The sequence below is a fragment of the Hevea brasiliensis genome, chromosome 10 (assembly GCF_030052815.1).
Source record: "Hevea brasiliensis isolate MT/VB/25A 57/8 chromosome 10, ASM3005281v1, whole genome shotgun sequence".
NCBI lineage: Eukaryota > Viridiplantae > Streptophyta > Magnoliopsida > Malpighiales > Euphorbiaceae > Hevea > Hevea brasiliensis.
In genome coordinates this window covers 17,489,998-17,499,410 of record NC_079502.1, presented here as the reverse complement: position 1 = coordinate 17,499,410, position 9,413 = coordinate 17,489,998, and positions in this window count along the sequence as shown.

Sequence of the window (9,413 nt, the reverse complement as noted above, 5' to 3'; positions counted from 1 at the left end):
GCGAGTCTCTCTAAAACTCCTAAAAGTGCTGTTCCTGGATGGAAGACTCTCTCTCTTGGATGTTTTCTCTTTCTATTTATAATAGCTATTCTAGGGTTAGGTCATTTTGAGTCCCAAAAGCCTTAGGATTTTGATTTGAATCCGTAATCAAGAGTTGAAATTCGGGTTTAAAAACTGGCTTTCGCAAGGTATATGGCCCATGTGTCACTACACGAAATTGCGGAGTCTTGCATTGGCACAGAGACTTACACGGGTCTGCACTGGCTACACGGGCCTGGTTACACGGGCCGTGTACTTTTGTTCTCAGAAAGTTCTTCAAGCTTGTGCCCGGCAGAGACTTACACGGGTCCCTGCAGATTACACGGGTCCAATTACACGACCCGTGTACTTTTATTTCTTCATTGGCTCTCTGGCTTTCATCTGGAAGAAGGTTACATGGGTCTGTGGCTTGGCTTACACGGCCCGTGTACTTTTATCAGTAGAAATTTTGAGCCTTTTGACTTCTTCAAGCTTCCCTTTTGCACTCGTATACTCTGGGGCTTCACCTAAACACTTGAAATGATGCAGAAAACATGGAACTAGGGGCTTGATAATAGAAATTACAAAAACTAATAAAATCGACTACTATGCATGAGATTACTTACCTAAATGCTATGAGATAGTATACAATTGTGCTTAAAAACATCTATACAATTCAAGTGCATCAGTTGGTATGGTCAATTGATGTTTTGGAGTAAAACATGTAGTTTTCTTTATGTTTTGGCCTTGGGTTTTATGCAAAATTTAAATTGAAAATTTTAGAAATTCCTAGGTTTGGCTACTGAAAACTATTGTTTCGACAGTCAAAGTAGCTGCTACTTCTCAAGAGTTTTTAAAGTTCAGAACTTTGGCAATCGAAGTTCCTTACTTTGGTAGCTTAAGTAGCTACTGCCTAAAAAGGGAATTTAAGGTTTAAGATTTTGACAATCAAAGTTCCTTACTTTAGTAGTCAAAGTTGCTTTTGTCCGTCTTATTTTCCTTTTTGTTTTAGGTTTCAAAACTTATTTTTAGACTCCAAAGAGACCTAGAATATATTGTATGTTACATGTATAGAGTTATTGTGATTTGGATGACTCATTAGGGTCCATCTTATATAGGATTAGACATGAGGAACTTGGAAGGGTACAATTAAGGCATAGCTACCATTCATAATTATGGTGTTTGATAAGCTACAAGAAGTAAGTAATACTAACCCAAATAAATGATAACTTTTTACTTAATGGTAAATCAACTCATGATCATTCCCACACATCATTCCATGATTTTATTAGGCTGTATGTATCTAGGACACAAATATGTTATATTATTGCATAAATATTATTGATGCTCGATAGATGTTGGATGACCCATTGATTTACCCTTATGATGCAGATATGTTTTATGTTATAATTATGCATGATGCGATGTGGTATGACCAAGTGAGGCCTAATAAGTCCCTACCTCACTATTTATGATAGAGGAAGACTCGATAAGCTTCTTTATGAGCTGAGCATATTGGTTATATTATGTATTAAGAGGAAGTCCTGACGAGCATCTTTATGAGCTGGGCAAATTGGTTATGGGAAATCATTGGTGACAAGTATATCTTAAGTGAATAGTTTATTATGCAAACTCATGTGATTGATGCATTGCATATGTGTGAATTAGACAATATGATAAATAAAATTAGTTGGTTTACTCACTAAGCTTCCTTAAGCTTACCCCTTTCCTTTAACCCCAGGTGAAGTGTCACAGGATTAGAGACTTTTATAGGAAAAGCTAGCAAGAGGCAGAGGTTTAGCCAGTTTCCTTGTCTGACTTAAGTTTATATAGTGGACATCTAATTTATGAACTGTTAGATACTGTGCTTGGTTTTGAAGTACTGTAGTATGTAATGTGCAAGTTTGAGAATAGTATGTGTATATGCCTAGATCCATAAGCACACTCTTGTAATTATGTATGAATGAAAGTATGGATTACACTTTAGCATTTTATGAATGATGTGAGTAAAAGTTTCAAAATTCTGAGCCATTTTAACAGAACATGTTTTATGCTATAATGGAAATGCTAAAGTGTGATTGCTTATGAGTTGCTTAGATTTTGGTTTATATGAAATGAGTAAAGGTTTTAACAGGTTTTTAGGCTTGCTCAGGGTTTTGACAGCCTTAAGCTGACTCGTTCCCTAGTGCTGGTAACAGCCCCTAGTTGGGTCATTACAAAGTTGGTATCAGAGCTCTAGGTTAGATGAGCAGACCTAAATGCTAGTAAAGGTTATAGTAAGGAAAGAAAGAAAGTTTGTCAGCCAACACAGTTAGGAAAATACATGTCCATTTGGGTTGTGTCCCTATATGTATATGATATTTTTATATTTCAAGCTATGTTATGTGATATGTTTTGTGTTCATGTGATCTCACATGAACTCTATGTGTGCTCAACACTTCTTGTTTACATTTAGAAAATGTGAGCTTTAAGATAGTCTGCAAGTTTGACCGGTGCACTACTTAAAAATGAGGGTATTAAAACACTACCCGCTAACCTCGTGTTTGCTGGTTTTACAACCCTGCAAGTACATGGATCGCGAAAAAGTAATAAAGTAGTGAGTAGAGTATCATCCCACGAGGAGTTTAATTAGTAAATACCAATCTACACAGTGATTTTGGCTGTCTAGGCTGTAGAATAAAATGAGGGAATGAAACTTATCTATTTTAAATGCTAGAATAAAAGAAATATAATAAACTTAAAATGGAATGGTCTATTTTGAAATAATTCCGGAATTAAGATTTTACACTTTAACCTTATTATGGATATAATCTTGTTTATTTACTGGATTGAGAATCGTTTGCCTTGATGGAAATTAATCCTAAGATATCCTAAGTCCTCTCTCAAGGCACCTAAGGTGTATTTAATTAACCTAAACCCTACTTTCGTGGTGATTAAATTAATTAAAACCCTTTAAGATCTTTGATTAATTTCGGAACTCCACAAAGGTCATCGGCCTATCTCTAGGTCAGATTTCCTAGGTTCAAAATCTTGATTTTCTAATATTAATCTTTACCTTTCAGTCATTTAATTAATATATGTAATCAATACTAAGTGGGTACCAACGTATAGCATGCATTAAGATCACAAGAAATTAAATCAAGGAACAGATCTCAAATCCAATAAACAAAACTTAATGTTTGTCCATAATAATAATTATAAGCATTACTCTCCTAATTCCAGAATATGAAAATTACTCACTCATGGTGAGTTCAGCAAACATGATTAAAATAAAATAAGGGACAATAAAAATCCTCTAAAAGAAATAGAATGAAAGAACCAAAGAGGATCTGCAGCTTTAATCTTGTGAAACTTCAGCTGAAGGCTCCTCCTTGATATTGATGTCCTCCTCCTTTAGACAGTTGTGAGAAAGTGATTATACGGCTCTGGAATTTCCTTTCTCTCCTCCTCCCTTTTTTTTTTTGTTATCTACAGCCTCTATTTATATTAAATGGCCTAGGGTTAGGTTTTCAGAGTCCTTAAGGCATTAAAAGTATGTTTTGAGTTTAAAAGACTGGAGCTAGAATCAAATCAGGAAACTGGCTGCCGCACGATTCACGGCCCGTGTATCACTACACGGCCCAGGGTCGTGTAACTAACTGGAGTTTTGAAGGTTTGCATCTCGCGATGTCACAGAAGATTACACGGGGCACAGCTGGTTACACGAGTCTAAGTACACAGCCCGTGTACTTTTGTTCTTCAGAGAATTCTTCAAACCTAGCCAGGCAGAGACTTACATGGGTTTCTATGATTTACACGGGTCTGAGTACACGGCCCGTGTACTACGTTTCTTCCTTGTCTCTTTCAGCTTTCCCTTGGCAGCAGGTTACACGGGTCTTTGTCTCTGCTTACATGACCCGTGTAAAGTGTATCAGCAACACTTCTCTTCCCTTTGTGTTTTTCCAAGCTTTCTTTTGTACTCCTACACCTTGAAACTTCATCCAAATACCTGAAATGATGCAGAAAACATAAAATTTAGAGTTTGTTAATGGAAATCATAAAAGTTAATGAAATTAATGACTATGCATGAAATTGCTTGCCTACATGCTATGACGTAGTATACAAATATGTTTAAAAATATCTATATAATACAAGTGTATCAAATACCCCAAAACTCAAACTTTTGCTTGTCCTCAAGCAAAACAAAACTCTGTTTTAAAACACATTTTAGTGGACAACTTAGAAATATAACCAACGATTCGATAAGCACATAATTGAACTCCTCCAATCCTTCATACCAATTACCCTCTTTCAAGGCATAAGGGTTCCAATAGCTGCTGTAACACCCTCCCGGTAGCAACTCCGTACATTCTACTGTTCCGGTGACCGGTGTCGGTCCGGACAGCTAGAACGTCCGGAAAAATATTTAAACTAAAGTGAGGAACCAAAATTAACTCAAATATTAATAAGAAAAATTTAGTAAAAATTTTAGAAATAAAATACAACCAAGTCAAGTGAGCCGGTGCCCAAGCGATGGGTAACCGGAGGGAAATTGCGGTTCTCGCAACTAGGAGCCCTAGACCCGGGGAAAAAATTATAAAATAATTTTTGGGACTCCAAAGAAGGGTCATTGAGGTTCCTATGGCATTAGAATGCCAAGAAAATATTTAGAAAAAATTTTTCAATCGGTACAGACAATTTTGACCCGTTAAGCCAAACGGAGGGCATTTTGGTTATTTCGCCTTCAGAGGTGATTTTTGGCCGACTTGTCCAGTTAAGTAAATAATTAATATGACATAAAATATGAAGAAACATTACTAAAAATTAAATTGAAATTGAGTAGTGATGAAAAGAAAAGAAAAATCCATAAAAATGCCAAATATGACATCATTATGATGTCATTTGAAAGTCTCCACCAATTATAATTAAACAACCATATCACTAACTAATAAAAGAGACAAATTGAGACCAAAAAAAAATCAAAAAGCCAGCAGCCATTTCTTCCCCAAACCAGCCGAAACCCAAGCCATACCTAAACCTCCATTAACATCTTCAATCAAGCTTAAAAACCTCTCAAACCTCACCCCAAAACCCTAAGTTATCTTCACTAAAATTAATCTACACACCCTAAGGAAGCTCTAGGCAGCCACAAAGAGGAGGAATTCTAGAGTTTTCACAAGCTTAATAAGTTGAGCAAAGAGGTTAGTGCTATATTTCCACGCTCACTCTTTTAATCCTTGTTAGAGCATCACTTTAAGTTAAGAAATTGTAAAAATTTGAAGTAAATTATATATGTTAGAGTATCTTCAATTTTCGGCAGCCCTAAGGAAGGATGAGTTTGATTGTTTTAATGGACTTAGAGTGAATTAGATATTATGTTTAAAGTGTATACATATATATATACAAAGAATGAAAGAGTTAACTAAGGTAAATTGTGAAAACTTATAATGGAAACTAGGGTTTTGAGAAGTGAAAATTTGACTTGGCTTAGGAAATTGTTAGAGAACATTTTAATGGTCAATTAGTGACCATTTTAGGTAAGTTGACCATAAATTGGACTGAAATATAGTATGGCAAAGTGAATGAGTATGCTGCCCAATGAGTGCAGCAGGGTGGCTGAGATTTCAGTCCACTTGGACTGCCATACCTTTGGCTGTGTTGGTCCAATTGGTGTTTGGCCAATTGGACATGAAACTAGGCTTATAATGGCACATTTTTGCTGAAGAAACCATGCCCAAAAGACCAAAGCAAGAGGACCAAAAGTTGGCCCCAATCCGGATACCCTGCAACAGCACCTGCAGAAATGACCAAATGAACAGTAACTGTTTATTTGGCCATAACTTACTGTAGATATGGTCAATTGACCTGAAATTTTTACAGCAATAAGTTAAGACATAGAAAAACAACTTTCATGAAGAAACCTACCCCACATTATGACCAGAACCTAACCCAAATGGCAGTCACAGTCACTGTTCATGTTACTGTAGATTTGGTAATTCTGCAGTTTTTCCAATCTGGCCAGCTGTGGTTTTTGGACCATATCTGGAGCTACAAAACTCCAAATGGAGTGATTCAAAAAAGGAAATTCAACTAGACAAAATAAGGAACAACTTTCATGTTTTCCATTTCTTCAAATTCCCACTACAACAGTGCTTAATGGAACAGTAAACTAAGGCTTCAAAAACTGAAATTTCTGCCCTCTTGCTTTTAAGTTAGAAATGGTAATGGTGACCAATTCCAACAAGTTTTAAATGCAAAATGTGGTATGTTGGGAATGCCAAAACCAATGTACCTAATTTCTACCTAAAAGTCAACATTTTTGTTGACCAAAGAGGTGAATAGTGACACCAAAACTTGAAATTCAAAGATTGAAGAATTTTAAAGTATCAAATGCCCTAATATACCTAACAAGATTAGTTTGGATAGTTTGGCATGCCAATAGGGTTCAGTTAGTAGTACTGCACATGGCAATATGCCATTATGTGATTTTATGGCTTTTAGCCATTCTGACCTTGTGTTGAGCTTTGGCCTTGTGCCTGATGTTATCACAGCTTGTTAGCTGTTCTGTTGCACACCGGGAGATGCATATGTGACCGATGGTGTGACGGCCCGAGGTACTAGATACCCAGTGCCAGTTTACCCGTTTATCCAGTCCAGTCGTCTAGTGTAGGTTACTTGGGCAACCAAATGAATGAAAGTGGACAAAGTTAATGATATACAAATTCAAAACAAATGAAATATATACATTCACTATATATTCATTTTCTTGCTATTTCTTTTATTTTATTATTGCACCACTAAGCATTATTGCTTAGCGCGTTGCTTTTGCCACGCGTAGGTTCTGGAGATACAGATCGTGAGCCCAGTAGACCGCAGACTGGGTGAGTCCATCCTGCAGTTCTGCATAGTGTCCGTGTCACCTCAACTTCTGCAGTGCATTGGTAGGACACTAGGTGTCATTTTGTCATTTTGTAACTAAATTTTTATTTTCTCATATGTATTTAGAATTATGTAATGTATTTTGATGTTCATGTAAATTATGAAAATTTTATTTGTGAATGGAAAAGTAAATATCTAATTGTGATTTACACTTGATTATCATATGTGATGGATGATTGAGAACTGAAATTGAGAAATGTTGTTGAGATTTTGATATTGAAGTTTGAGATGATGAGACATGAATATTGGAAGTGTTTTTCACAGGTTCCGAAGAACTGCTTTCTTCATTTTTAGCCGGTACTCTGCCGGATTTTCTATAAAATTTTCGGAACCTCAAATAAATAATAATTTTGATAAATGGCTTAAATAAATTATATTTCAAGAACTATATTCAAAACTATGACAAAAATTGATTATAGTAAAATAGAGGGTGCCGATACACCGTGTGACATTGCTTACTCGAATATACTGTACACGGGTAAGGGGTGTCACAGCTGCCTGCTTAGAACTTGCTCTCCCTTCATGGTGTTTCAACTAGTTTTTTCTCTATGCAAGGCTATTAAAAAGTCACAAATAACCTGTTTTGTTAGAATGGAATTAAGAAACACTTACTCCCCCAAATTTCCCTCTATTGTGGGTAATTGTAGTGAAGTGACTCAATTCCAACTCCATAGGCATATCTAAATTTTCTATCTCTACTAATATAGCATACACTTTTCAAAAGATCAAAAAGGTCTTTAAAAGGGTTGTAATGGGGCTAAAGGGATAATGACTTAGTTGCCAATGAAAGATTTTTAGGGAATGCAAATATGAAGATAACATGTATGCATAAAATATCAAGTATACTAAGTTTATTCTACTGATTTTGTATGGAGAGGAGGGCTTTTGGTTTTTTATAGTGGTAAGCATGCTTCCATGATACTTATCTTGCGACTTCTTCTTCTTCTTCTTCTTCTTTTTTTTTTTTTTTTTTTTTTTTTTTTTTTATAATTTATGTCCCTTTTGTCCTCTCCCCCAAATTCATTACTTTTGCTGGGTTGGAAAGGCAAATTTTTCTTTGATTTCAATTGCACACTTGCACTCTTTCTTAGTTCTACATCCTCTCTCCATTTTCTTCTTCTTTTTTTTTTTTACACTTAATATACTTTTTACTTATACATTTAGCCTCCTCAAAAGGGTAGGATAGGTGTTTAGGCTAGGAGCTAGGTAAATAGTATGGGTAAGAAATAAATTCTAAGGGATAGATATAAGTTTCAAATTGGCTATAAGGGATATATATTTTAATTAAAGGTGGCTAAGGCTTAGTGAGGTTATATCAAAGAATGCCTCAAATCATCTCTTCATCAAGCATATGCTAGGATTTCGCTTCGATAGGTTCAACAGACATGTTCTAGAGTTGGTGAGGCATTTTTAGGTTTGCTTGTATCTCAAAAATTTTCTCTCAATTTTGCAAGTTTAATGTGACAGATTAATGGCCACTTAGGTGATTTAGCTTTTTACAAATAACATATTGAAGCCTTTTTGCCTATCTAGATACGTTCATTCCTCTATCCCGTGGAGTCCAATTATTAGCTCACTAGAATTTTTAGTTATAGTTCTAAGTTTTAGAAACTCAAGGTTCAAAATTTGTAAAATTTTTCTGGAATTTTAATACACAAACATGATATAAATAACTTTAAGCAATGTAATGATATGCAATGCATGGAATGACCTTGTAGTACCCCCAAACTCAAATTAGACATTGTCCTCAATGTCAACACAATATGCAAAATTAAAAGATAGCACAGAAATTATGAGAAAGCATATTATGTATTAAGAATTTGAAAGTTGAAACAAAAAGCAAGTAAAATAGACTTAAGAGTGCAGTTTAGGACTAAGGCATATGAAATTATACAATAAAGAACCTATCCTATAGTCCTAACTCTAAAAGGTCTTTGATGGTGACAATGGTCCGTCTTCATCGAGCCTCTCTAATATCATGTCCAGCTTGTTATGGGCTTCCTGTAGGCTGTCCTCGAGTGCATGCATTCTGTTGTTGAGCATGGTCTCCATACGCTACAGGTATGCAAGGACCCGGTTTGTAGGAAGTGGTGTATATGGAGGCATTCGAGCGGGAGACTCGTGATGGAGTGGCTCTTGGGCTTCCTCTTGGGCATGTGAGGGTTCACCAAGGCCTTCTCATGCTTTGTCTCTCCTAGGGATGACATTCCCTTCATTGTCAATCAGGTAGCAGTTGTTGCTGTCCTTCTTACATATCCCCATGGATACGCAGATGGTTTGATCGATCTTTGAGGTCCCGGCAATAGAGCGTAGCCTGTGATGGCTTAGAACGAATCCGAAGTGGAGTGCGATGCCTGTGATAAGGCCACCAAGTACAATTTGCCCTATAGGCTAGTGAGATAGGCAGTGAAGGTGGTTACAGAAGAAGAATCCAGTGCTGTAGCGCTGGCCGGTGACCATACACCAAAGGAAGAAGA